At 39.0% G+C, this 27,659-nt stretch overlaps 1 protein-coding gene and 1 long non-coding RNA gene across 27 annotated transcripts in view; one reads left to right on the top strand and one right to left on the bottom strand.

Annotated features, from left to right (window-relative positions):
• Positions 1-27,659, top strand: part of ptprt (protein tyrosine phosphatase receptor type T) — a 1,055,968-nt gene that overhangs the window by 605,349 nt on the left and 422,960 nt on the right. The gene's annotated exons all lie outside the window — the stretch shown is intronic.
• LOC138735726 (uncharacterized) lies at positions 3,063-27,565 on the bottom strand. 2 transcript variants are annotated; one of them, XR_011339910.1, is made up of 4 exons: positions 27,518-27,565; positions 25,943-26,064; positions 25,506-25,578; positions 3,063-3,523 (listed from the first exon to the last, which is right to left on the bottom strand). It is a non-coding gene; the product is annotated as an uncharacterized lncRNA (long non-coding RNA). The 2 variants fall into 2 exon arrangements; XR_011339911.1 differs by having other exon boundaries at positions 25,506-25,575.

Below are 27,659 nucleotides of genomic sequence, written 5' to 3'. Positions count from 1 at the left end.
AAAAAAAAAAGATTAATAGACCAGTCTTATTTCTCTGATGGAAGCAAATGATGGTAACCTAAAAATCTTTTAAGATTTTAATGATGTAAGGTTGGTAAACAATGGATTTAAAAAGAGAGTTTCTTTTTATAGTGAAAGTTAAATTAAATACTATCATTATAAATCCATTGAGAAATCCAACAGGGAATTCAGAAAAAAATGTCTTTACTTGGAATTGAACTTGCAAATATAGGAACAAATTGCAGCAAGTTGTATAGAATATAGAACAGTGCACCACAGGTACAGGCCCTTCAGTGACTCAGTTGAACATGATGTTAAATTAAGGTGAATCTCTTCTGCCTGCACATGATCTGTACTCCTTCATCTGCTTCATATTCTTGTGTCCATCTAGAAACCCCTTAAATACTACAGTTGTATCTGCTTCCTGGCAACCCATTCCAGGGACCCATCACTCTCAGTGTAAAAAAAAACATCCACAAAACTTGTTTGAACTTTCCCCCTCTCACCTTAAATGCATGTCTTGTATACCCTGGGAAATAGATATTTGCTTAAAAACACAGAAACGCTGGAGGGACTCAACAGGTCTTGCAGCATGCATTGGAAGTGAAAATATATAACTGTTGTTTTGGGCCTGAGCCCTTCTTCAAGGTATGAGAAAAATGCAGACAGAAGCCTGGATTAAAAGGCTGGAGAGAGGGGGAGGGGGGAGTACAAACCAGCAGACAAAAGGTGTTAATTTGTAATAGATAGGAAGACACAAGAGAGAAAAGGTGAGCATTGATTGGGTAAGGGGGTTTGAATCTGTGAAAGTAGAGCTGGGGGAAAAGAGACAGAGAGAGGGATAGGAATTTGCAGAAGTTTGGTATGACACCAGAAACCCTGGCAAAATTCTACAGATCTGTGGTGGAAAGTGTGCTGACCAGATGGATCATGGTCTGGTATGGGGACACCAATACCCTTGAGTGTAAAACCCTGCAAAAGCTAGTGGACACAGCCCAGGACATCACAGGCAAAATCCTCCCCATTATTGAGTACCTCTACAGGGAACGCTGCCGTTGGAGAGCAGCAGCAATCATCTAAGACCCTCACCACCCCAGCACAAGCTTTGTTCTCACTGCTGTCATCAGGAATGAGGTATAGGTGCCACAAGACTCGAACTACCAGATTTAGGAACCGCTGCTACCCCTCCACCATCAGACTCCTCAACAACCAATACAGAGACTCACTTAAGGACTCTCACTTATGCACTTCATTGATTTTCTTTTTTATTCTCTCTCTATTGCACAGTCACTTTGTTTACATTCATTATCTGTTTACAATTCTTTATTTACATGTGCACTAATCGCACTACCAATTAGTGGTAATTCTGCCATGCCTGCAGGGAAAAAGAATCTCAGGGTTGTATGTGATGTCATGTTTGTACTCTGACAACAAATCTGAAATCTGATCTGAAAGGAAAAATTGGATAAGATGGGGATGGGGGTTGGTGGGGGGGGGTGAGGTTGATAGAAACTGAAGTCAATGCTAATGCCTTTGGTTAGAGGGTCCCAGAAAGAATATGAAATGTTCGTCTAATTTTGGGGAGGTCTTAGTCTGGCTGTGCATAAGATTGTGGACAGACATGGGAATGGGGTAGGGATTTGAAATAGGTGGCCACTATGAGATCCCCAGTATTGTGAAAGACAGAGCTGAGATGCTTAATGAAGTGAAGCGTCCAGTCTCTCCAATGAAAAGGAGACCACAGTGGGAACACTGGATGCAGATTCACGTGAAGTGTTGCTTTACTTAACTGTTAGAGGCCCCAAATGGAGACAGAAGATGTAGAAGAAGTGGAACACTTCCTGCGGTCATAAGGGGGTGATTGATGAGAAGGGAGGAGTGGATGAGGGAGCCATGGAGCAAGCTGTCCCTGTGGAAGGAAGAGGGGGGAGAAGGGAAGCTGTACCTGGTGGTGGGATCGCGTAGTAAGTGGCCGAAATGGCGGAGAATGATGATATGTTGGATGTGGAGACTGGTGGGTGAAGACAAAGGGAATCCTACCTTGTTGCGTGTGGGGGAAGAAAGAGCCAGGACAGATATGTGGGTGATGGATGATATGCGGTTGAGGGCTAAGTTGAAGGTGGTAGAGGGGAAGCCACATTTTTTGAAGGAGGTTCACTATCCTCTGACTCCATTGTAAACAATCCGTTGGTCCAACCTCTCTTCATGGTTCATACATTCTTAGTGACCCAGCATCCTAGTGAATCTTATCTGTACCCTTTTCAAAGCCTCCAAATCCTTCCTGCAATGGGGTGACAGAATTAAACACAATACACCAAAGTGCAGCCAAACCAAAGTTTTATATAGCTGCAACAGGTCTTCCTCACTCTGATATAATGCCCAGCCTTGTGAAGGCAGAAATACAATACGCTCTCTGTCGACTTGGCTGGTTACTTTCAGGGAGCTATGGAACCTGGATCCCCAGGTCCCTCTGCACGTCAATGGGAAGAGTGAACAAAACAAACATATTGGGGAGGAGTGTTGACTCAAAGGGTTACGAAAATGATCATGAGAAGGAAAGAAAATGGAGGAGAAGCACAAGGAGCAGAGGTTTTGAGATGGACTGAATTACCTCCTTTTCTGCAATACTCCCTGTGTGAAGATGCCTTTTTTTTTAAACCAAGGACCAATAATCTATGTTGCAGAAAATAGCAGCAAATAACAGTGGTAACTGCTTTTATGAATGCTCTTGGAAAGATTTCAATATTAATCATAACTTCTCTTTGAAATTCATCTTAATGTTTCTCATTTTATTAATCTAATACTTCAATAAATTTTATTTGGGATTACAGTCTTTAATGAATATTGATGACATATGCAAAGATTCTCATGATAAGGGCAGTGTGGACTCGTAAAAATTTGGAAACACGATGATTTCAATTTCAGTCCGAAGAATTCTCATTGTAATCTATTGTGCAAATTAACCATTGGAAAATTAATTGTAGGTATGTATTGGAAATCTGTGCAATAGGTGAACAAGCACATGAACATTATTTGTAAATGAGCAATTTAATCTGCAAATGTGGCAATGAAACATAAAATTTAATTTTCTAATTACAACAATATTTGCTCATTTTTGGCTTCAATTATATTTTATGCTTTCAACTGAATAACATCCTTCCAAGCTGTCAGCTTATGCTATTCTTTGAATTCCAGACTCTGTTCAAGTTACCAATACATTCTCTCCATCTCTGCTATCCCTCATGATCCTGTAAAGGATCATTAAGTGGAGAAATATTTTTTTAAAAATATGTTGCGGACTCTGTGCAGGTCAGGCAGGACTTTTGGAGAGAGAGCCAGCATTTCATCTCAATAACAATCTAATGATTATTCATTTCTTCATGGTCAGGGGCTGATAGAAGATCGCAAGTTGCCTGGAGGACAACACACACACAGCTGAGGGCTTGCAAGGCTTAACTGCAGAATGTGCCATTTTGCCACAGTTTTCAAACTGGCGTGATTGCTTCCAGACAGATTGCAGGAGCTGTAATACAAAACAGGAGATTCAACAACAAATAAAAAACACAACGCTGGAAAAATTCAGCAAGTCAAATAGTGTACTTTATACAGCAAAGAAAGATACATAACCAAGGTTTCGGGCTTGAGCCTTTCATCAAGCCATGAGCAAAATGTAGACAGGTGCTTGAATAAAATGGAAGGGGGGAGGAGCACAGTCACACAATAGGTGGATAAGGGAGGGAGGGAGGGCACAACAGCAAATAGGGGGAGGGGGATGACTCTGGGAATGGCGAGGATAGCTGGAACTCAGAGGGATAGGGAAGAGAGGAGTGGTCGAGCCGAAACCGGAGAAGTCAATGTTAATGCTATCCATTAGGAGAGGGCCCAGACAGAATTTGTGTTGCTCCTTCACTTTATGGGTGGTCTTGGTTTGGCAGTGCATGATGCCATGGACAGACATGTTGGTGCGGGAGTGGGTCACAGAATTGAGATGGTTAGTCACTGGGTGATCCCTGTCACTGATGTTCTGCTCCTGAGAGAGGACAAAATTGTACTTAGGGAGCTGGAAGTAATTCCACGATTGAGGGACAGAGCACCGCTTGTAAACTTGGAAAGAAAAAAAAGTCTGAAGGATTGTTGTGAGACATTGTGAGGTCCTTTGTAGGGTAAGTGCTGTGTGTTCTGTCGTAGAAGTTGTGACATGAGCTAGCATTCACTTTTCGTGGCTGGGGTAACAAGTGTGCAACCAAAGTTGGCTGCAAAGGATAGGTTTTAGGCTCTGCAGATTTCCCTGCCCCTAAATGGTGCCAGTGTCTTCTAATGGCAACAAATTAGCAATACCTTCTGTTTCACAACATGGCAGAAGTTTTAGGAATCTACATTTCTTGAAAAATCCCAAAGCAAAATATATAATCAGTTCCTCTTTTTTAAAAACCACAAAAAAAATGTATTTTACAATAAGGCAAGTTCATTTCAAATACATGTTGTATATATAAGAAAAAAAGGAGAAAGAATAGAAAGAAAAACCTCCCTGTAAACTTACCCCCCTCTAACCCCCTACAAAGCAAAAAAGTGTAGGACAAGAGATCTTCAATAGGAGCACTCCTTACTACAAGGCTTCTATGGACACAACTTTCCTTATCCTAATATATCCTAATTTCAAAGCATCATCTTCCAAAAGCATGAGCTGTGATATTCCAAATTTCGATCTCTTGAATCTAATAAATCAAACTCTGACTGTTGTTTTATGTAGCTTTAATTTGTTGATAAAATGGATAAAAATTATGCATAACTTCACATAATGATGAATAACAAAGGATTTACTGTATAATGATAGAGATATAAAGCATATATAAAGCTCAAACTTTAAAGAGATACATAACGATATTTAAAGAGATGCAAAAAAGATATTTAAAGTGATTCAAAATTCAAAGAAAAATATCTCATGTGCTTCTTCTACATGTCGAATAATGACCAAGTCATTAGTCTGAGTGGATATTACGACATGTTACATATGTAACACTACAAACAATAATCTCTCAAAGAGATAGGCACAAAATTAACTAAGAGTTGAGAAACACAAGGTTTTAACCTTTACAGCTTCTTCTGATTTACAGAGACCTTTTGGAGAAAGGGAATGACAGATTTATTTAAATATTTATACCCACACTTTGTAAATGTTGGCACCATATTCTCCAAAATATATGATATTTATCTCTTAAATTATATAATTTTCTCAAATGGTATACAACTCTGAACTTCCACATGCCATCTCTCCATTCCCAAATCTGTATCAGCTTCCAAGTTATAGCAATACATTTTCTAGCTATTGTTATATCAATTTGAACAAACTTCACTTGATACATGTTCAGTTTTAATTTAGGTTTAATCCCTCAAATATCACCGAATAAAAATAACATTGGATCCTGTGGGAGTTTAACCCCCATTATTTGTTCTAATAAATTACCATTTCCAACCAAAAAGGTTTAATCTTAGGATGATCAGTTCTTCTTATTTATATTTTCTGTAATTGAAATAGTATAGAGGAGGAAGCAATAAAGGCCAAAGTTAAAAGAAGCAAACAATTTAAATAGTGAGTAATTGCAAAAGTAATGACCTCCTAGTACTCCCCATGAACTTCTCACTATTTTCATCCTACTTTTAAAAACATTCACAAATCCTGTTTTTGGCTCTCCCTCCTTCCTGAAGTTCTTCATGATGTTCGCAATGTTGAAGGTATTATACAAATTTAAACTAATATTCAACAGTATATCCCTATTCTGGCAACTCACTGAAACAACCCTGGTCTATCCTGAGTCTAAGAGCAAAATATGTTTTTGCCTGCAGGCTGCATCATTTAAACCAGAGTAAATCAGTCTAAATTACAGAACATTTTGGCTGTGGTGTTTCAATTTCAAAGCAAATAAAAGAAAGGAAATGCTTTATTCAAATTCAGGTTTGACTGCTTTGGTAATTCATAATGGTGAACTCTTTATTTAGTGTCTTTACTGTGCATTTTATTGCACATTTGTTGGCTTTATATTCTATTAATTTAATTCTTTGTTAATTAGCCACATGGCTGGTTCAGCATCAGTTTATCTGAAATGTTGTTAATTGCACATTTCTGTGCACCAAGCACAGTATTCTCTCCCAAACTACTCATTTGTTCATTGATCTAGATCTATCTCTTCCTGCCCAATAAAAGAACACAAATATTATTTTAAAGGATGTGTGCTATTCCCCATATTAAACAGCCATTAGGTCAATTGCTCACTTTCTCAATTCAATGCAGTACGATTAGCAATGCGCAAATTAAAATACTAAATTTACTGTAACCTCCTATCACAGGATAATCTTTAGGCGGGAAACAACCATTGCAGAATATTGCAACCCAGATGAGACAGACAATGGACATAATTCTGTAAAATAACAAAACAGCAATAACACTCCAATGCATGATAATTGAAGGTATTCATTTCAAATGCATGCATTTATACAATTCTTGCCATTGAATATAAACAAATAAAAATATTGGGAATGTTGATCTGATATTTCAACCTATCAACATTTTTCTTAATTTCCTAGGAGAGTAACATTCAAGTACAGTACACAGAGTGCTGTCTTTTTTTTCCCTCCTTCTCTTCATTATATGGTGTAATTAAAGCATGAATCTGGATCCAGCTGCAGTAATAAGGATGATTTCACACAAAATAAAATTAACCTGCTCATTTGTTGAAAGTACCATTGGATCTCATTATATTGTGGCTGTGAATGCTACGACCTCGGCAGCCAAATGTTATTCTGTGCAGCACTGTTGATGGTAACCCTTCGTTTAAACTTTCCTCCATGGAATAAAGCTTCAGAGGCTGCATTTACACGAAAACTGCAGAGCACAGAAGTTTGGCTTGAAGTTCACCTTGGGGGGTCAAATAAAGAATGATGCACTTTGAACAAAATTTGCATGAAGCCAAACATGCAGATCAACCATAGCACCGCTGTGCGATTCCAGAGTACACATTTTATTAATTTCGTCATTGTTCCCAAGACTTTGGCAGTGAAACCCTATCAAGTCCCAGTGTACACTGGCTGTTATTGCCTGAATCTACATCTTAAATTATTAATCCCAATCATTCTAGTACAATCTTTGAAATATTATTGTACTTTTTCAAACATGGAATAATGTGCAACTATTCTCCCAGAGAATAAAATTGCTCCAAAAAAATATTTTAACTTATACCCCATTGAATACTTGTAGGAGTCAATAAAATTATAGGGTGTTCTGCTTTAGAATCACTGAATAAAACCTAGCTCTGATTTTCAGCCACATTTGATCAGGATATTTTTATTTTAATTGCATTTCAGAGATGATGTATATTAGTTTGACTTTAATCACAAAAACTGTTGCTTTTCATGCCAGTGGATCCTTGCAAGAGAAGGTGCCCTTGTGCCCATTCAGTGTGAGATGCGCACTGATTCAAAGTAAGATTAAAAAAAAGACAATTACAATGTCTTGATTACCCATTCTTAAAAGTTGAAGGCAGCTGATGTTTTATTTCACTTCAAATCACAGATTTTACTGCTCAGTATGTCATTGCAAATGCCAGCTATAGACGAATACATCTTGCTTTGATTTTTAATAGTCAGCTTGCACACAGGCATTCATTCAGAGAAGGCTCAGAACTTTTCAAACAGTATTGCTAGAGGTGAATTGAATTTTGGGAGGCATCTCGTGGAGGACTGGAAGATGCAGGATGACACTAGCCACACGCATATATTTTGACAAGCATGTCAACTTGAAGAGGAACCAAGATTTTAAAAAAAATGATATTTCTTCTCCAGTGCAGCTGGGGTATAGCTGTATAGAGCTATCAGACAGCCAATGGCTGATAACGTGATGTATTCACTATGCTTTTAGTTTGTGGCTATCCTCTGTGAATTCTTCATCTGAGTCAACATGACAAACTTTCATGTGCAGCCCACACACCCAGTAAACCCATGTGGCTGCACTAACTGTGAAAGGGAAGACCTTAGTCTGCACCCATAATGATTCTACTTCTCTGAACCATTTGTGGGACTCCAAACTCCAAGATTTATCATTGTTGTTGCAAACAACCCTTCCCACAATTACATGGAGAGTGTCTGATGAGTAGGGAGACATAGACAAGGCATACTACATTTGGCTGGGTTCTCTTTGACCAACTTATCCAACTCTGCTACCATACCGAGTTGTAGAATCAGGCATTGGTACAGCTTAGGAACAGGCCATTTGGCCCAACTTGTCCATGCCAACCATATTGTTTAACCAGGCTAATTCTGTTCAACCGCCTGGACCTTTCCAATGTCCATATCTCTTTTAAAACTTACATTTATACATGTCTCTATCACTTCTGGCAGGTTGATCCAAATACCCTCTGTGTGAAAAAGATGCTTTCTGTTCACCAAGCGATGCCTCCCCTCAACTTAAATTTATGCCTTCAATAGTGGAAAACAAAATGTAACTACTTACCTTATCTGGGCTCATGATTTCATCATCCTCTATACCAGCCTCCTATGATGCAGAGAGAAAAGTCCCAGCCAATCCAGCCTCTCCTTATAATGCAAGCCCACTAATCCCAGTAAGATTCTTGTGAATCTTTTCTGCACTTTCCCAGCTTAATGATTTTTTTTTTCTGTAGCTTGGTGACCAGAAATGTGCACAATTCTCCAAAGGTGATGTGGCCGAAATTCTGTACAATTGTAACATAATGGGCCTGCTCCTGTACTCAATACCCTGTAAGTCAAGCATACAAAAAGAGTTCTTCAGCACCCTGTTTACCTGTGTGCCACTATAACGGAGCAATTAAGCTGTACCCCTAAATACTCCCAGCCCCTACCTGACACTCTGTAATTCATACTCCAATTTAACCGACCGAAGTGCAACATCTCACATTTGTTTGAGTTTTTCGTTGACCAGAAGTCATATCCTTCCTCTGTTACTGACCCCACAGAACATTCTTGTAATCACAATAACAAAATACACACTAAGCTCATACAAAGCAAATCCAAATTAAATTCCATACAAATTTCAAACAATTTCCCAGAAAGTTTAGCCTCCATTTTATATCAATAGTTATTACTGTCCTACGCAATTGGAAACTCCACTTTGGCTGATGGACAGGCTCCAACGTTCAGTGTTAGAGACTGCCAGTGGTAGAATAGTGTAGCTTGGATCACAATGGGTTTACTCATTAGTACAAGTAGCTTGCTTCTGCACTCCTGCAGACTGCCTGGTTGACGAGTTACGTCAGGAACCAACAGGGTGGAGGAAGAGAGTGTGCAACGAGGACAGAAAGGGATGTGAGAAGGAAAATTCAAGATGAAGATAGTTATCGTCTATCGCATTTTTAAAAACTGCTTAATGTAATGAGGGCAAGCACTGAGTGCCCTATGGGGTGAGGATGATGCAGGGTTGCTCATTCCCACTGTTTAGAATGCCGCTAGCTCTGCACACATGCCACACTCTGTAAAAGAAACAGCGAGTGGGTGACATGACATGTCATGATGTTTAGCTGGCAGGGTAATCATTGTACACATAACCCTGTATTGCTGAGTTTGTGGAGGTTAGTTGGAGCATATAAATGTTAGTTGTGAGTTCTGATCAATAAAGATTGTCATTGGCTGAGTGGTGCGGAGGATGGTGAATTTAGCATTGGTGTAATTGATAGGGTAAGGAAGTGGCAGATCTTTGAAATTGCACGAGTTCATCTGAATCTGGGTGGCTTGAGTCCTGCTATGAACTCCCCAGTTTTTTTCCTTTTTTTTATCTGGGTCTTTTTGGAAAATTGTGAAATCTTAGTACACGATCTTTATTGAATCAGTCAGCTTCAATTATAGTTAGTGGTTGTATAGCATTAATAGTGATATTATGCTGTTAGAATTTGTCCTACCTACCGGAAGTATATTCTAAACTGCCTTGTGGGTAACAACAAAAAGGCTTTGTAAATGCAGTTGATAAAATTTGGCTGGGCTATGATATGTATAGCTGCAATATTAAAATGCTTCACTATTCTTCTTTGGACATACCTAAAATCTACACAATAAGTACTATCTGAGCTTAATGATTTATGTGCAATATTCCTGTTATCTCCAACAGGGACACTTGCCATATCTAAGGGGGAATGTAAATGTGGTGGTATCCTGTTTGTTCTTTGATTTTGACATCGTCTAATTTTCAGCAATTTGTTTGTACAATTTTAAATGTACAATGACAGCTTCCTAATGAGGTGTCACAAACATCACAAATATGTATTTAATTGCATTAAAAAAATGATGTCATGAAAAGGTTAAAGGACGAATGTTTGGTGAAAAGCTTTAAGAAGAAATTGCATTGTGTTGTATAGAAAGACTAAGGAGTGTTTGTCCGTGAATCACAAAGGTTAGTTTGCAGGTACAGCAGGTAATCGAGAAGGCAGTTAGGACGTTGGGTTTTATTGCAAGAAGGATTGAATTTAAAGGGAGGGAGGTCTAGGTGCAACTGTATCGGGGACTGGTGAGGTCACACCTGGAGTGTTGCATGCAGTTCTTGGCTCCTTACTTGAGAATGGACAGACTGGCTTATGACGTGGTGCAGAGGTTCACCAGGTCAATTCTGGAGATCAGGGGAATGGCTTCTCAGGAGAGATTGAGCAGTCCAGCACTGTATTTAGTGAGGTTCAAAAGGATGAGGAAGCATCTTCCAGACACTTAAAATTATGAAAGGAATGACTAAGATCGAAGCAGGAAAGTTGTTTCCACTCTCATGTTCACCAGAACCTGAAGACATTGCCTCAAGATTCAGATTTAAGACAGAGGAGTGAATCTGTAGAACTCTATGCCCAATTATGATGAGAATGAAGGTGGGGACTCTAAAGGATAAAGGAGGCAACGTGTCTGGAGACAAAGGAGGTTGGGGAGGTCCTAAATGAATATTTTGCAACAGTATTCACAAGAGAAAAGGACCTTGATCAGGATCAAGTTGAAATAGAACAGGCCTGTGTGCTGGACAATGTGGAGATTAAGGAACAGGAAATGTTGGAGCTTCTCAAAAACATCAAAATTGATAAGTCCCCGGGGCCAGACGCTACATACTTGCTGTGGGAAGTGAGGGAAGAGTGAGGTCGGCAGTAGCTATGATCTATGAATCCTCTTTGGCAGCAGGGGCTGGGAGAAAGCAGAGAATCGTAGTGGAGGGAAAGTATTCTGCCTGGAGGTCGGTAACTAGTGGAGTGCCACAAGGATCTATTCAGTGTTAGAGACTGCCTCGTGTACCTGAAGCACCACATGATGCACTTTGTGATTTTTATAAATGACCTGGATGAAGAGGCGGAAGGATGGGTCAGTAAGTTTGCGGATGACATGAAGGTTGGAGGAGTTGTGGATAGAGCTGAAGTTGTCAAAGGTTATAAGAGGATATCGTCAGGATGCTGAGTTAGCAGATGGAGTTCAATCCAGATAAGTGTGAGGTGATGCATTTTGGAAGTACAAGCCAAAGGCTGAGTGCAAGGTTAAAGGTCAGTTACTTAAGAGTGTGGATGAACAGAGGGACCTTGGAGTTCAAATCCATACATCCCTCAAGGTTGCCACACAGGTTGATAGGATAGTTAAGAAGGCCTATGGGATGCTGGGCTTCATTAATAGGGGGATTGAGTTCAGGAGTAGAGGTCATGATGCAACTCTACAAATCTCTGGTGAGACCACACTTAGAGTATTGTGTTTAGTTCTGACCACCTCATTATAGGAGGTATGTGGAAGCTATGGAGAGGGTGCAGAGGAGATTTACCAGGAAGTTTCCTGGATTGGAAAAATGAGTCTTATGAGGCAAGATTAGTAGAACGGGGACTTTTCTCTTTGGAGCATAGAAGGATGTGAGGAGACTTGATAGCGGTCTAAAGGATTATGAGAAGCATTGATAGGGTAGACAGCCAGTACCTGTTTCCCAGGGCAGGAATAGTAAACACCAGAGGACGTGTGTGCAAAGTGAAGGATGGAAAGTTTAGGGGAGACATAGGGGGTAAGTTTTTTATACGGAGAGTTGTGGGTGCCTGGAATGCCTTGCCAGAGATGGTGATTGAGGCTGAAGCATTTGGGACATTTAAGAGACTCTTGGACAGGCACAAGGGTGAAAGAAAAATAGAGGGTGATGGGGTACATCGGGTTTAGTACTTTTTTTTAAGGAATATATGGGTCGGCACAACATTGTGTGCTGAAGCGTTCTATGTTCTTTGAAGCATTTGAGGCTGCTTCATTAACTTGTGTTTAAGGCACAGATGGACAGAATTTTGAATCAGGGAATCAAGAGTAGTGGGGAACAGGTGAGTAAGTGGAGTTGAGAGCGTGGCCAGATTAGCCATGATCTCATTGGATGGTGGAGCGGGCTTAATCAATTAGATGTCCTTTTCCTGCTCCTGTTTCTTATCATCTTATTTCAATTTTTTATTTTTAAAAAGAATTTAGACATTCAGCACTTTAACAGGCTAATTCAACCCTTCGAGACTGTGCAGTTCAATTTACACCCTATTAACCTACACCCCGGTACGTTTTGGCAAGGTGAGAGGAAACCGGAGCCACTGTAGAAAATCTATGCACCCACGGGGAAAACGTACAAACTCCTTACAGACAGTGTAGGATTCAAACCCAGGTCCGGTCTCAATTGCTGGTGCTAAAAAGGCATTATGTAAGAGGTTCATTGAAAGACCAAAGTAAATTAGTGAGGCAGAGGTAATTTCTGAGTTTCAAGTCTTATCAAAGCCTTTACAAAAGACCATGTGTAAAACATCCACTGCCTTACCTTGATTAACTTTCCTGGTAACTTCTCAAAAATTTTGTAAGATTGGTTCAACGTAACCTCCCACATACAAAGCCAAGTTGAGTATTTCTAATCAGTCCATATCAGTCCAAATACCTATATGTACTGTCTCTTAGAATCCCTTGCAATAACTTACTTACTGCCGGGCTCAATGGTGCATAATTTTCTGTTCTTTCTATGTATTATTATATAAATGTAATGTTATCCAAAGATCTCTTGACCCAACATGGAGGTATAAAGTGTTCCTGAGTGATTGGCTAAATAAGTTTAAATAACTCCACCCTCCAGATTTATATTCTTTTGAGATAAATTCAGAGGGTGAAAGGGGAGAATCATGTCCGATCAGAAAATGATTAGATAGCTTGAGGTTACATCTTCAAAGTGATAGGCAAATAACCTGGAGGTAGTAACAGGAACATTTTTTTTAAATAGTTGTTATCTGGAATTCACTGCAGAGCATCAACAAAAGATTTCAGGAATTCGATAAGCACCTGAGGGTAAGTTTTATGAAGGGCAGCAGTAAAGGATCCAGGAAATAGGGCTGTACAAACATCAATGAAAGCATCTGTCAGCAGATTTGCTACCACGTGTACCTACAGCACCACATGATGCACTTTGTGACTAATTGGCCCTGCAGCATTTATGATGTTTCTAGAGACTGAGTAGAACTATAGTCATGTTGCACTGATTTCTGGCCCACTATCCAAGGGGACTAGAGAATCATGATACTCCACCAAGTAACTGAGAGGTCCTCAGAATTCCGCAAAGCTCTCATGGCAGACGCCACCATCTTCCCAGTACTAAACCTTCTGGCTGTTGCCAGCAAGGAGAGCAATCCACAATGGTTCATAAGATGATTATCTCCAGATTGGAGTCTGTTTAGAGTATTGAAGGGATCCTTGAGAATCACATTCCAGTGAACCTCGGGCCTCTCAGTTGTCCGTGTCCTTGCTCATGTTCGCAAAATCAGCCCTAATTTACTCTACTCCAGGATGATTTACTAATGCAATTTCTTTCTTTGACTTTAATATAATATCCATTGAAGACAACATAGCAAATTAATTGGAGTGAAAGTAGCTAATAGGTACTTCTAGAGAAGCAGAACCAACCTATTTTCCACAAGATGATCATTAATATCTAATTATTTTTATAAGAAAATAATAGTCTCACTCTGATTCATTTGAATTAGTTTCTCAATCATCAAGGAAGTGTTGAAGAAATTGAATTTAAATTACATAGTTTTAATGCCGTTTCTGGAAAATAACAAAGGAGAATTTATCTCATGTCTCCTGTTGTAATTCAAACACAACTTCACATGTTTTCAGTTTCACTGAAGATGGAACATTTCGCAAAGTGCTTCATTCCCAGCATGTGGCCTTATGCAATACCATCTCCTACGGAGTTCCAATGTTATAAAGTAAATGGTATCACCATGCAGTATGGCAAGTATTAAGAGTCTTCAATAATATTGCCATGTGACATGTGAGATATTGCTTGCCTTAAGTACCAATTAAAAATAAGTTGAACATTTTTTTCTGAAAAGATGCTCATAAGTAATTCAACAACCTCACTTTACATGTTAAGATGTAGTTCTATATCACTAATACTTCTATTGCACAAATGAGATTTACTTGTTGTTCTTACATGATTGACTGTCAGCTGAAATCTGAAATGATCCTCCCTGTTTCCCTTATTTGGTTCAGTGCTTGTGGGAAATGAGGCTGCAGAAAACATAGCCCATGGCATCCGAAACATCTTGGTCAAGGATAAATTAGGTTACCAACCAAATTGTTATTCTCAGGGTAGCATCTGATTGTATTTACCTAATTTGCAATGTAATTATATTGTGCTATACCCACAGAGGCACAGGAATTATAGGATTCCAATCTCCATTAAGATCATCTATTGGTACAGCCAATCAGTTTGGATGATGTGAGACATGTTATAGATAAGGTATTTAGAATCAATATCAGAACGAGAATTTATTGTCATGAACATACCTTGAAATTTGTAGTTTTGCAACAGGTGCAAAATTGCTATAAATTACATTTTTTTTCTGTAAATAAATTTATGCAAAAGAAGAGAATGTGAGGTAAGATCTGTGGTTCATTGTCTATTCAGAAATCTGATGCCAGAGCATATGAAGCTGGTTATCTACCCTGGTCTTCAGGCTTCTTTCTGATGGTAGTAGTCAGAAGAGGGCATGGCCTGAATTTTGAGAGTCCTTGCTGCTTTCTTGCGACATCGCCTCATGTAGATATCCTTAATGTCCATGATGGCATTGGCTGAGTTCACAACTCTCTATAGCAGGGGTAGCCAACCTTTTAATTTTATGTTTTTAAATTAGGCATAAAGCACAGTAACAGGCCATTTCGGCCTATGTGTCCGTGGCGCCCAATTAACCTACACTCCTGGTACATACACGTGGCCTGAAATGGCCTGTACCCTGTATGTCTAAATAAAAAATGTAAAATTAAAAGATTGGCTACCCCTGCTCTATAGTTTTTTCCTGTCTATGTTTTGGCACCTCCAGTCAGTGATGCAACCAGTCAGAATACTCTCCACGATACACCTGTAGAAATTTGCAAGTCTTTGGTTACACCAAATCACCTCAAACGCCTCACGAAGTATAGCTGATGGTGAGCATTCTTCATGATTGCATCGACATGAATAAAAAGAATATGACCATTAACATATTTATGCCTTATGATTTAATATATTTAATAAGGTCATCCCTCAGCCTCCTCTGGTCCATAGGAAATGCCTTAATCGATGCAGTCTTTCCTTATAACTCAAGCTCTCCAGTCCCACTGACATCCATGTAAATCTTTTCTTAATCCCTTTCCAACTTGATGACATCCTTCCCAAAGACAGGCCAGTGTAGTCTCGCCAGCGTCCTGAACAGCTGTAACACGATGCCCCAACTCTTAACCTCAATGTGCTGACTGATGAAGGCAAGTGCCAAATCCCTTTTTCACCACCCAGTCTACCTGTGTCACCATTTCAGCAAGCTATGTGCCTACACCTCAAGAGCTCTTTTGTTCTACAACAATCTTCGGGGCCCTGTCATTTACAGCGCAAGTCCTGCCCGGTTCAACTCACAAAAATGTAGCACCTTACATTTTTCAAAGTTGAATTCCATTTGCTGTTTCTTGGCCCACTTTTCCAGATTATTTAGATCCTGCGTGACCTGACATAACCATCTTTTCTGTCCTCTACACTGCCAATTTAGGTGTCATCTTCATACTTACAAGTCATGCCAATGACTTTCTCATCTAAATCATTGATAGAGATGGCAAGCAGCAGTAGTTCTAGCACGGATCCTTGCAGCACATGGTGGCACTAGTTGCCTGCAGCCAATCTGAAAAAACAAACCTCTGTCACCTTTCACACATTTCCCAAGTAAACTCTCATGATCACTCTCCCTTAACAGTTCTTGCCTTTGAAAATCCAAGTAGATCCTATTCTTCAGAACACCCTCCAGTAACTTTTCCATCACTGATATTAGGTTCATCAGCCTAGGTTTCCCTGGATTGTTCTTGCAGTCCTTCTGCAATATTGGCACAACAGTAGTCAATCTTAATCATTTACTTTTTATCAGGCCTTAGGGATTTATCTACTTTAATTTGCTCTAAAACCACTAGAACTTCATCGTTTGAGATGACTATGTTTCAAGACATTACTGATGTTTCTTTATTGTAATAAAGCAACAGGTTCTTTTATAAAAGAACTATACTTTATTAGCTAAAGTACACACAACCTCATGGAGGCATCCAATTTGAATCTCCCCCAAGTTGCAACAATTCATCTCTGACTCCCTCTAGTGGACAGGATTATCACTAGCACTCTATCATTACATCCCTTTTCCTTGAGATGATTAATCTTAACAACATTACAGACTAATACAGTGTTCATTTTATTTTAAAGTTCAACACAAACATCAGCAGCACAAACTTTTTAAGTGTACAGTTCTTTTTCTTTTAGAGATTCAGTCTGTCAGGTGCTTTGATAATGTGTGTAGATCTTCTCAATACTGGTGCTTGTGTCAGCTGTGCTGGTCCACTACTGTCTAGCACTGGTGGTGTTTCATCTGTTGCTGTGCAGGCTGGAACTTCTGCATTTGTCTGTTCCTGCAGTGCCTCTTGCATTTTCAGCAGGCTCTTTCGATTCCTCCTCAGTCTTTGACTATCCTCTGTTCTGACAATGTAGGATCTTGGATTTACTTCCTCCAAAACAGGAGCCCTTTTGTCCCAAGTGTTGACATTTCTTTGTCATGTTGTGCCAGTGGCCCTAAGCTTCTTGCTGACTTGTCATCATTTGCTTTTTGTCTCCATTACAGATGCTTTTTTTCTGTTTGACAACTTCGACATCTCTGTTTTTGTTTGGGTCTGCAGAATAGGGAAGCTCAGCGTGTGACGTGCCATGTTCAAGTGGTGAAGCTCTGTAACTCAATAGAACTAAATAAGGATCTGAGCCACTGGCTTGTACTTGCTTAAGCAACTGTTTAACTATATGAACACCTTTCTTTGCTTTATTGTTTGACTGTGGATGCAGAGGACTTGAGTGACATGTCAAAAATCATACCTTTTGCAAAGTTATGGAATTCTGTGCAGCTGTAGCATGATTCACTGTAGATCAATTTCACATATTTGATCACACAAGCAGCAGACATGTTAGGATGTAGCACATTCTCTGGATAGTTCGATAAATAGTCAATAACCAGCAAGTATTTTCATCCATGTGGAACAGATCTGTCCCAACCTTCTGCTGGTAAGTCAGTTATGATCATGCGTTCCTTTGCCTGCTTTGTGTGATGTTTCATAGCTGGAAACATTCCTGTCAATGTCAGGATTTATCCCTGGCCAATAAACAGTCTGGTTCTCCTCTTGCATTTTTCCATTCCAAAGTGCCCTTCATGCACCCTTTTCAGCATCTCTTGGCACAGTGATTGAGGAATGATAATTCTGCTCTGCTGATTAAAAGCCCATTGAAACACTCAGCTCATTTCTAATGAATGGCTGTCATTCACATCTAGGCCATCCTTCATTCAGATTCTTGATGACCTTCTGTAGAACTGTGTCCTTTTCTGTTACTACTGCGACCTGCTTGGATTTCATGTCAAATGCAGGAAGAAATTCAATGATTAGGTTGACATGGAGATTCACATTTTTCTCTGTGCAACTCTCATTGTGTGCTTCACTCTGCATCGTTGTCCTAGATAGTGCATCAGCTAACACAATAGTTTCCCTGGCGTGTACATCCTCTTAACTGGGCTTAAGTTTTCACATGATTTTTCATCAAGCAGTGATTCGTGTCCATCTGGGACTACTTTGAAAATGAGGTGGTGCTTTTTATCTACAACCTTTACTTTGAGTTTACATGTACCTATCGTGTCAATGCTTGGTTCATTGTAGACTTTGAGCTGTACAGGATTTGCAAGATGTATAGCTTTACCTTTGTTGTCCTGACATCATGCTCACAGTTCAAATGATCCTTTGCCCCTTTGTCCAGCTTGAAAGGAATAGTTGTTCCATTTGTATGCAATGACACAGTCCACTTACCCTGCTCAAGTCTTTTCATGCTTGGCTGTTCAGTTTCTGTTGGTTTATAGTCTTTCTGCACTACCATGTCAACAAAGAGTGCATCACTAAGAGTAGTTCCTTCTATAGCATGCTTTATAGTGTGCCTGCTTTCACTTCTGTTTTGTTTCCCTTTGGGAAAAACATTGCTTTGTGTAATAATTAGGCCCCTTGCACTTATTAGAGAGTTTTCCTTAGGCTGGACATTGTTTTGGTGCACGTTGAGTACTACATCGTTTACAATTGAATGTCTCTCCTTTTTGTTGTTTCCAATATCTCATTTTTTGTTTAAGTGTGTGTACAGACACTGTGGCCATGACTATGCCTTCACTTTCACTGGCTTTTGCACACTCACCAAATTTTTTCACTTGCTACCTAGCTATTTCACTGTTGTGGAATATCTTCACAGTTCCAGCTAAGGTAAGCTCTGTCTCTCACAGCAGCCTTTCTCTCACTTTCTTATCAATAATCCTGAGCACAATTTGATCACGAATCATTGAATCTTGCAGCGGTCTGAAATTGCATGTTCTTGCAAGTCTTTTTTTTAAATCAAAGCTCTCTCCCTGCAGCTGCGTGCGTGTGTGTGTGTGTGTGTGTGTGTGTGTGTGTGTGTGTGTGTGTGTGTGTGTGTGTGTGTGTGTGTGTGTGTGTGTGAAACACGTGCCTGTCAAACATTTTATTTTCTTTGGTAAACAATGTTCATCAAACATCTCGATAACTTCGTCAAACTTCCCATGGTCAGCTGCCTTGGCAAAAATAAATATGTTGAAAACCTCTCGTGCTTGAGATCCCACCACAATAATTAACAGTTCAATCTTCTGTCCATCGGGTTTGGTGTGGAGACCAGTGGCTTATTTGAACAACCTCCAATGGTGGTTGACATTTCCAGTCCAATTTACAGCGTCAAGAGTTTTTACCCTCTCCATGTTTTTTGATGCAATCGACTGATTCTTACTCTGCACACTCCTGGTACCATGTAATGTTTCTTTTACTGTAATAAAAAAACTTGGGTTCTTTAATAACAACTATACTTTATTAGTTATAATACATACTATCTTGTGTAGGCATCCATTTTGAATCTACCCCTAGCTGCAACAACTCGCCACCTCACTCTTTATTTCCCTGAGTTACCAAGCATCTATGACCTTCTCCACAGTAAATTCAGAGGAGAAACATTAAGACAGTTCGCAGTTTGTTAAAATCAGGGTATTTAGGTTTCATTTTCTGACATACCTGTATTTTCATTGCAATGGTATGATGTCAACAATAGTTTCTTATCACATAAAAAACTTATCTAAAGTATCTAAAAATTGTTCTTATTTCACAGTGATTGTTTCAAGTAATGGATCTATCAAAGAATAGAGCAATACCTCAGTATAATACATGCTGGAAGAAGATTATTACATAATTAGGCTCAGATTATTTCTCCATAGCCTGTAAATAACAATGTTAGATTTTTTCAATGCACTCTGGGAATATTTCTTATTATCATACTACTTAAAGCATCCCAGAAAGCTCATGAGTGAATATAGTACAAATGAAGAAAAATAGTCAACGTTGCCATCCTGACAATAAAACAAATTGTTGCAAGTACACAACAGGCCAGTCAGCATCTGTAATGGGGAAGGTTGGATTATTTTTTTGGCTGCAAACTTTCTTGTGCACTGAACAATAACCTGAAGTGGTGGTGAAACTTTGGAATGGAAAAGAAAGGAGTTAAAGTTTAGAAACGACTTAAGAAAGTAATAAAATATAGTCTTTATTGACATTAATAATTGACCATCCACACAAGTTTGAGATAATTGCAGACTATTCTGTTCACAATTACATTTTTTAAAAAGTACTGTTCCACCTAAACTCCAAGATGCCGAGAAGAGATGAAAGTTAATGAAGAAAACAACAGTGCTTGGCATATAATACAAATTGCACACAGGAAAGAACTATTTTATGGCTGTAATCTAATCCTGATGCTCAGATAGAATTATCAATCATGGCACTAAAATTCCACATTGTCAGAAAACCAAGGTTAGACAACAGCCTTGCAATTGTTCCATGCGTAATTGAGAGTGGAGTCATGGGAGTAGCTTGATTCACTAATCAACAATTTCAGTACATGCTAGGCTGCTTTCAAAGATTTTGGCTGGAGCATAAGGTGAAGCAAACACTCTGTTAAATAACTGCTCCCTCACTGTGCATATCTGTGCACACTCCAATTGCAATCACTGGACAGTGACCAAGAGAAGGAGCAATGAGCTCTTTTTGATCTCGGTTGATGGTTTGCTTCCATCTCAGTAGCTAAATCATTAAACCAGGCTTATCAAACCTGAGTTTTTTCCAGCATGTAGAAATTGTTAAATTGAAACAGCTAGAACTGCACTAAGTAATATTTGCAGATATGGTTGGAACTTTTATTTGCTATTGCCTTCTCCTGTTGAGCTTGGTGTAGCAGATAGTTCAAGTCCGATTGTAGCATCACAACCTGACGAAACAGTGTTCTCTGATCCACAGTGGAATCACATGTACAAACATAACACGCCAATGATATGTATGCACTGTACATATTTTTTTTTAATGATCACAGAGTCACAGAGAGTTTTAGCATTTAACAGTCATTCTGCAGCCTTCCTGCCTGTAAGATGAATCTGTTCCTCAGTCTGGTAGTTCTAGTTTCAATATTTCTGTATTATTTTCCCAATGGGAGCATCTGGAAGATTCTGCGTGTGGGGTGGTAGGTCTCCTCGATAATTTTGTGAGCCTTCTTTAAACAACGATCCTGGTAAATCACTCAGATAGGGGGATGGGGAGGGGGAGGAAAATCAAAGTGATGCTTTCTTCTACTTTTATGGTCCTGTGGATAGACACCTGATCTGAAGCTCTACAATAAACATACCACACTGTGATGCAGCTGGCCAAGACATTCTTGATACAGCTCCCATTGGAAAGTTGGCAGAATGGTGTCCAGTCACCTTGCCCACCTCAGTCTTCTCAGGAAGTGCAGTAGCTGTTGCACCTTCCTGACAAGTAAGAAGATGTATGTCCAGGATAGGTCACTTCTTAAGTGAATTCCAAGGAACTTGGTACTCTTCACTTCCTCCACTAACAAGCTATTAATGTGTGGGGCCGGTGGTTGTCACTATTCCTCCTGAAGTCCACAATCATCTCCTTTGTCTAGTCCACGTTGAGATTCAGGTTGATATTTTTGCACCATTTCAAAAGATTTTCCACCTCTTTTCTCATCTTTGTGGCTGATGAGGCCAACGACTATCATGTCATCTGCAAACTTGATGACGCTTGTTGGAGCTGGATTTGGCATTGCGTTTGTGGGTCAGTAACATGAACAAGGCTGAGTACACAGCCCTGAGGTGCACCAGTGTTCCCCATGATTATGCTTGACATTCTTCTGCAAACCCGGACAGAGAGGACAGTTTCTCCACCATCCTCTGAGGTATAATTGTATTAAACGCTGAGGTGAAGTCAGTGGACAGCACCATATCCAGCATAACTATGCATGTATGCATTTAATATGAACACGCAGAATGTCTGCTCTTGAGGGTAATGAATAGCAAGTAAATGATGTTTAAAGAATAAACTATTGGGAAGCCAATATTTCATTGAATGTGCAAGTCACACATTACTTTCATGGCATACAACCAACTATATATTGACTCGGACTGAATCCAGTGATACCAAGAATCTGTTATGCATAGAAATCTATGCTTTTGATAGGGATCCCTTGAAATCTTTAATATACTAAATATAGAAATCACTTTGGAATAATTCTAAATATAAATTTGTTGATATTTAATACACATGGAATGCACCCAAAATTCAAAAACTTTAGTTAATCAGCTTTGAGAGTTAGGGAGGTTAATTTTTTGCTAAGACATTTTTCCATGACTGTCTCTTATAATTATTTTTGTATATTTTAATTTTGTGGGCAATGTATCAAAAAATAACTGTTAAATAAATTGAAATGGGAAAAAAAAATCAGTGGTACAAGTTGTGCACGTCTCCAAACAATTTCATCCCCCCTCCTCCCCCAAACAAAGCCCCAAAATAAAAAAGGAAGAAAATGGATAAGAAAAAAAAGAGAAACAGAAAAGCAGGGAAATAATCTTCAATTATTGGAAGACCATGTATGTAGATCAATTTTTTCATACATTTCATGTTGGGAAGAGCACCATAGAAGAGCTTCTTGCCATTTTCATAATTGCAGAGTGTGTTTTTAATCTTGTTATTTTTAATCCCTCTTCACAAACTTTGAAAATGCAAGATCATGTTCCTTTCAAAAGGATCCATCATGCTTTCTGGTTGTGGCCATATTTTGGATTTAACACCATCTGTTTCAGTGGTGTTTTGCTTTTATTTATTTTTCTAAGCACCCTGGTATGCACTTGAGAATTTGTCATTGAATCATTGAGGCACAGATGTTGACCATTCACTCTATCACTACCAAGGCAGCTTCTTGAACAGCAATCCCTTCAGTCCTGTTTTCCCTCGCTATCTTCCCTACAATGCCATTGATTGTCTCTCCTTCTATCACTCATGTTGTCACTGAGTTCAGGTTTATAACCACCCAATGTTGTACACCTCAATCAGTTCTCCTTACTTTCCTCCTTGGAGAATGGCCTCCATTTCCCTGTCATTATTTTGAAATGAAAGACTGCCATTTCTGGAACTGATCTGGTAAATTTCCCTCTCTCTCTCTCTCTCTCTCTCTCTCTCTCTCTCTCTCTCTCTCGGATCTTTTCAGTGTTTGATGATCAGAGTTGGACAGAGTCCTCCAGATATATCCTAACTTCATAAAGCTTCAGCATAATTTTCCTGTTTTTATGTTCAGGACATCTCTGAACTCCAAGTTCCTTGTGCTTTGTTAACTCTGCCCTTATAACTTCAAAGAGCTCTACATACGAGTCTGTTGGTCCTTCAGGTCCTGCACTGTGCCACTAGGTTCCTCTGGGCATTCACTTCACTGTCGGAGTTATACTATGGGACTGCAGTTAATTCTTCTGCCTGGCAGCTTCAGGAACAGGGCTTGGATCATGAAATTGGTTTCTCTCTGTGCCAAATATGAATATTCCCATGGCCATGTGGGCTTTAGTTGGGTACTGTGATTCCAAAGACATGTTTAACTGATTAATTAGTGCAAGTGGCTAAACGATCAGTGTAGGTAAATGACAAAAGTGTTGATAAACGTGAGAGAAACACAATTTCAGGCAAACAGGGAAATCGGAAAACCAGGAATGTGATTAATGGGACTGCTCTGCTGTGAGTTCCATGGATCAAATAGGCTGAATGGCTTTCTAGCATGTTGTAAGTGTGAAATTCCATATGCCATTTGCCCGTCGTTCTGCATGCCTAGCTTTGTCCTGTTGCAATCATTCAGTATTATTTTCATTGTTTCACATTGATCCAGGATGAATGTTATCAAATTTTGACATTTCACTCTGAATTCCAACATCAAAGTCATTTACATACATATTAAAAAATAGTCTAAGCAGCAAACCTTTTGGACACCACAGAGAACCACGTTCCTGTCTGAAAAGCTAATATTTATCACACCATTCTGCATTCTGTCCTTAAGTTCCATGCATCTATTCCGTAAACCTCAGTTTTGTTATTCAGTCTTGAAATCCACACAGTCAATATCCATCGCATTGCTTTCTTTAATCTTCATTGTTATTTTGTCATAAATTAAATTATGTTCTTCAAACAAGATCGGCCTTTTGTTAATCCACAATGACTTTCCTTAATTAATTTAAATTAAATCAAGTATTTGTCATTTTTCTTCCTGATGATTGTTTCAACAGCCTTTATCTGCCTTGATGTGAAACAGATAAACTTGTATTTACTTGTGTCCTCATCTTTTGAACCAAGATGCCACTAATCCCACTTTTTAATCATGGCCCATTTTCTATTTCCAGCACATTCTGCTGATCAATATTCACCACTGCCAGAACCTCTGCTCTTTGCACTTTTACTGATGTTTTGTTGAGATCTTCACACTTTCATCTTCTTTTTTTACCAGCCACTATTTGTGAAATCATAATGAATTGTATTTGACCTGACCTTCGTTTCAGTTGATACAGTGTGTACTGCACTGTTTGTTTTATCCCATTTGCCATTTCCCTTGCCATCCAAGGAGCTCTGGCTTTTATTTCCCAAACTTTCACCCTTTTGGAAATGTGGCAAATGTATTTGTGAATGCATATAGTTCATTAAATATATTTATTTTTCACTGCAGACAGCCAAGTCCTCAGCAACAGATCACTCAAATTAGTCTGCACAGTCAAACCACAAAGCTGAGGAAAGTCAGCAGGTCCAACAGTGTACTTCATGTCACAAAGATAAAGATACACAGTGTTGTTTTAATTATATTGATTGAAAAAGAATTGATTTAATTTAAACTTTAAACCCGTTGTTTTTACACTGTTTCCCCCTCACTAATTCAGACTATCCACCAATTTCATATTTCCCAGTCAACCAGAATGCATTGCCTCCCAAAAATACATTTGCTGTCAAATGACAACTGCATCCTTTAGAATAGAACTAACATGGTATGATAATCACACTTTCACAGGAAGCCTGCCACCATGTTCCTATCCTTGCTTTTCTTTAATATACACCAAAATAGCAAGTGAATTAAAGACCAAAGAAGTCCAACAAATAAAGAATGTCTGCTGGAGCATGTATGAATAATGGACAAAAAAAAGGAGATGACATTATACAGGTGGAGTTTTACAAAATATCAAAATTTTATGAATATGAAATCATCAGAATTTATTGTCATGAACAAGTCACAAAATTCAGTGCTTTTGTAAAGGCCAAATGCACAGGCTGGAGGTTGCAAAAATTAGTGCGCCAAGTATAGAATTCTGTGAACCAAAAGCCTATGTTAGAAATTAAGGTCCATTTTACTCCTCTTGTGTGAGCCAAGTGGGAAATTCAATTTTTTTTGTAAAACTACCCCAATTATAATTGCAGTGAAATGTTGATTGACTATTAAATTAATTAATTTAAATATCAGGCTATAAGAGAAGTGAAAACCTTCCACTTATAATTATAATTGCAAGTTCTCACAGCTCTGCATTCATCTGATAGCCTACCTTTCACTCACAGTAATAAATTTCACCGCAGATGGATGCTCTTTTGTGCAAAGTTCCGAGCAATCGGACCCTGCTAGAGAAAAATCAGTAATACTTAAATTTTGGAAAAAATAATGGATCACCCACAAAAGTCTTTTGAATATTAACACTCACCTTTCATTGGTTTTTAATCAAAACAATAAAAAGTAATAATTTCTGACATGTATTGTTGGTATGGGAGACTGGCATTAATATTAATCACCCATAAAATAGTTTGCCATTATCTTTGCCTTTGTGATGTATTGTCATTGTTAGAAATTATTGAATATCAGAGGTACTGTATATAATAAGGTTTGCAAGGCTCATAATTTTTGTTCTAGGCTCCTATGTCCTCTCCTGTCCCATTTACCATGAATCCCAAACATGTGCAATGGTTTCCACATTTGGGCAGTACATACCTGAATGTCATTTCCTTCATTTTCACTCTTGGTGTAGCCTGCACACTTTCAATCTACAACTGGAGCAGTGGAACTAAGCAGTACCTGTAAAATCTTCATATATGTTACTTGAGTAAGATCTCCTAGAACAGATAACAAGTTATTGGTAGGTGGTAACTCTGTCTCATTCACAGAAAAAAGAATCTCAAGGTCGTATGTGATGTCATGGATGTACTCTGACAATAAATCTGAAGTTAGTCCTCAGAACCTGACTTGCTCTCATTTGGAACCCTGACACTTTGGGTTGTAACCCTCTCATGGTACCTACCAATCACCTGACCATTCTCCCTTCATTCAACCAGTTGTCCCCAAACTCATTGATCAGTCAGTGCTACCACCCTACTGTCAAATAGCAATAGCACACAAACTTCATCACCAACTCTTGACAATTACCATCTCGCCATATCCTACAATCCTTAAAGTCCACGAGTTTGGCCACTACCCCAGGATATTTCCTTTTCACAAATCTCCAGCCCCAGTCTCTTTGCACTGACCTATCAAGTCAGGGTAAGGGAAACACAGGAGATTGGGAGAAGCATTGTAATCTTGTGCATGTCTGGGAGCAACCCCCTCCCCAAGCAGTGGTCTGCTGCAACATCATGAGTGACCAACAACACTGCCAGCTGAGGACTTATAAAAGGGACAGCATTCAACACAAATTTGATTTGTGCAGAAATGATACAAGGACACTAGACCAGCTGATTGTCAATTCCATAACCTGACTATTGAAAATTGAGGATATGATATGCAATGTAGAGAGGACCTTCATAAACATCTCAATTCTCATTCTTGAACAATCACAGAATTGTGAATGATCAACGAAGATAGCACTCCTAAAAAAAAAAGCCCAGTTGATTCTAGTGAAGGTAATAAAGGGTGTGTAACTGATGCTGGAGAAACAATTCCTGTGCAAAAATGGGAAGTGCCCCAGCTAATTTCTCAATAGGACAATTTGATCTGGAAATTATTTCCATTACTTTCGTATGTGGGGAAAACTACTGCTGAAAACCTGCACAATTGCATTCAATTTCAAGGACATGACTTTTTTTAAACTGTATTGGAGAACTTTTTGTGCAAAAATGACAGCTGCCCCAAGCTCATAAGTTTAAATGATTGGGTTAATGTGACAAGAATGACTGTTAGCCCAGGTTATGGGGGAATTTATATTTGGATTGGATTGTGAGGCAAGCAACTACGAAGTGTCCTGTCAGATAAAGATGAAAGATTATTTCATACTGTTACTGATATCATTGAGAAATTATAAAATGGACCAACTGTAGGTGCCACACCAATACTTAACATCCATTGAGCCAACCAGCCAACAGAGTCTGTTCTTTTACTCACTTTTTTAAATTATAAGCTTATGTAGAAATAAAACTACTATTGATCTTAAGTCTGAAATTCATCTGTGCACTAATTTAGCATATAAATGAATATTGTGCCAACATTTTCAATTTTAACCTTTGGCACAACTTTGAGATTTTGGAAAATAATCATCCTGCTTTTATGTAATTTGTCTTTCATGAAAGATGATACCTGGATTGAAGGCTGACTATAGTTTTCAGTACCTTAAGCTATTGGCTTTGATTTTCAAATTGGCAAATTTCCCCTAACATTGGGGAATTGTGATGTCAGCAACTATGACGTCATCAGGTTGAAGGAGTAAGTAGCCAGTCGT

This window comes from Narcine bancroftii, chromosome 6 (genome assembly GCF_036971445.1).
Source record: "Narcine bancroftii isolate sNarBan1 chromosome 6, sNarBan1.hap1, whole genome shotgun sequence".
NCBI lineage: Eukaryota > Metazoa > Chordata > Chondrichthyes > Torpediniformes > Narcinidae > Narcine > Narcine bancroftii.
This window is presented reverse-complemented; position numbering and strand designations above follow the sequence as displayed.